The 3025-nt window shown below is 31.9% G+C and overlaps 1 long non-coding RNA gene across 1 annotated transcript; it reads right to left on the minus strand.

The window, feature by feature from the left end:
* Window positions 1–2546, minus strand: LOC128549095 (uncharacterized). The gene is made up of 2 exons (XR_008367469.1): window positions 2237–2546; window positions 1–1989 (listed from the first exon to the last, which is right to left on the minus strand). It is a non-coding gene; the product is annotated as an uncharacterized LOC128549095 (long non-coding RNA).
* Window positions 2547–3025: the final 479 nt, after the last annotated feature.

Consider the following 3025-nt stretch of genomic DNA (forward strand, 5'->3'; position numbering starts at 1 on the left):
TCTCTTATATCGGGTATTCTAAGTGTGTATATGATAGGATCACATATAGTATTTACAATATATAAAGAAGTCACTAACCTTTCAAGTGAATGCGTATGAGAACCCATAGACACTAGAATTGGTACAAGCAGCCATAACATAGGCAGTAAACATATAAAATATGTTAAAAGTACGAAAGTAAATGTGACAGCTGCTTTCTTAATGCTTGTTCTCCGTCTGGATATACATCTGTTTGTGAAGTTTCTGACTGAGCAAATTATTACTATATATACAGAATAACAAAAACTACAAAAAATAAAACACAAAGAGCGAAAAACAAACCGCTTGCTAAATATAGTGCTGCTAAGGGAACTGCTAGGTCTACCGAATGGTCAAGAATGAAAACCTGAAGACAGAATGATATACATATGAAAGCCGCAGGTGGTACAAACCACAGACATATTATTATGATGTTTCCACGCCCTTTTGACATTAGAATTTTGTATCGTAAAGGCTTCCATATCTTTATTAGTATATCTACTGAAATAGCCAACATTGTTCCGAGTCCAGCATACTGAGCCAAAACATATAAAAGAACAAAAGCCACGCGTATAAAAGATGGGCTGCTTTGAACACTATAGGTCTTCACAACCATTGGAATATCGTAAAATATCGATGCAAACTGAAACAAAGCTATAACAAAATCTGATATTGCAAGACTCATGACAAATTTTAGATGTGTTTTCAAGGATCCTTCCAGCAAAATTAATACAAAAATTAAGGAAATGTTTAATATTAGTCCACTTAGGGAAAGCACAATTTCTATAATAGTGAATGATAATTCGGAAATGTAATAGTCGTCGTAGTAACTGTCATGAAAATAGCTTTTATTATAATCGTAACTGAAATTCAAATCCGACAAATTTGTCATTTTTCAAAGATATTCCCTGCTTCACACAGTAGAAAGCTATTGGAACTTAGGCAAACAGTTTGGAGATGTGAACTTGGAAACCTTCGGGGATTTCTACGATGAACAGCTATTTTGAATGGTATCTATTTATAAAAGAATCAGTCAATGAAACACACAAAATTTGTTTAAACGAATTACAGTGTTTCTAGTTTTTAACAAGGCATGCAATAGACGAGTATTTGGATTTTACTTCTAGTTTGTGCAACAGTAGAATCATTGCTAACCCTCGTGTTCGCTCTTAACCTCTTTCTTGGATACATCTTAAACGCTGAGACATTTCACTGAAAGTGCTTAGTAATATAAATTATCGCTATAAAGTATTGTTCTTGTAATACTCCACAGGCGCTATCATACTTTCAAAATATCCGAATTATTTTCACAATTCCAATAGTAATTTTCCTGTTAACTTTTCAAGGCTTTACAAGTCGTGGCAACGTACCAGATCAAGCTTTCAAAAATGAGATGTACATGTAGATCTCGCTAACGCTTCATGTCAGTATAGGTCATTAGTCAATAGTCAACTCTTACTTAAAATGAACTGCCGCAAATCGTAATATTTGTCCGCATAATGTAGCTATGTCCTCTGTGTGTTGATAATTTTCTGTAAAATATATTACTTTATCTTATCTGCTTTATATAATGTAAACTATAATTATTATTTCCATCTTGCAATTTGTTTACTATACATGTTAAATTATCAACAGTTGGAAACCTCATCAGAAACACCTGGTTGGTAGCTTCTTCCTATTTTGTCATATCATGAAGGATCTTCGAAGAGATGTAACACATTTTGTAATAGAATTCACTGAGAGTGCCAATACGTGTGTGGGTGGGGGAAGGGGCTCCAGGGGTGTTGCAGGTTTCGCAGTCTCAATCAAAATATGTCTGCCTATAACATTTCCAAATTTCGCAACCGCAATCAAAATATGTCTGCGTTTAATGCTTCCAAAAGATCCCCTATAGATTTTTTTGGCACCGCTAGTAGCTCTGAAGAGGGTAATAGTGTATTAGGAAAGATAATGTCTCTTGCATTTCATCTGCTGAAATAACGGATTCAAACAAATTTATAACCATACTATCAAAAACATAAGTGTAGTCTGGTTCTTGCTTTCTGCATACTTAGAATAATACAGCTTTATTTTCATATTAAGAAACATATGAAGGCGTAGATTAGATACCTCAATTTACGTGTATGTAAAAGCTACTTACAATTTTCGATGAATAAACTATAACATCGATGAGCAATTATATTTAATGAAAAATATAATACATTGAAACGCTATTTACAGTTTTCAATACCTAAGTGTTTGTGTAACATCGTTCCCACGAAAACATTACTTGTAGTTCTGAGGTTTGCAACTGATTAACTGAGGTTTACGTCGCATTTCCAAAAAAAAATATTTGACATTTACATATTTGATATTTGAAATGATGCTTTATGACATTCACTCTAAACTGTGTGAAATAGAAAGGTTGTGGCATTTAAAGCGACAATACTTGTCTGATACGGAATTAACATCACAAATGCTATACCGCAACGCTTATAATTATGTCAATACATTTTGTATCTTAAAAAGTGCTAAACGTACCTTTTATATTTTTGTGTGTTGGTATTTAAAAAAAGGGAAATTAGAAAAACAATCTATAGCATCACAAGATTTTTACTTCGTTTTAAAATCATCCAATGGCCATCTTTCATTAAACTGTTTTATCTCAAATGTATAAAATCCTCATCAAACATATTCAACATGTTCAACTTCAGAAAATATATCAATTAAATTTGCATATAGAGCTACATTTATAATTAAATATCATGCAGTAGCAGCTGCTTGTTGAAAAAAAGTTATTTTAAGTGGTAGCACACTTTTATACTGTGTTTATCTATACATGTAAACAGTGTGTACTATTTCAAACCTAATGCATGGTACTGTTAATACATATAATTTAGAAGTTGTTTACATAAATAATTGTTCATGTTTTAAACATGAAATTTGGATATAATATATCTTTAACGATTTAAACATAATTTTGTTACAAGAATAAAAATAAATGTGTGAATTTATTTACCAGTTTGTT

Source organism: Mercenaria mercenaria, chromosome 15, assembly GCF_021730395.1.
Source record: "Mercenaria mercenaria strain notata chromosome 15, MADL_Memer_1, whole genome shotgun sequence".
Classification (NCBI taxonomy): Eukaryota; Metazoa; Mollusca; class Bivalvia; order Venerida; family Veneridae; genus Mercenaria; species Mercenaria mercenaria.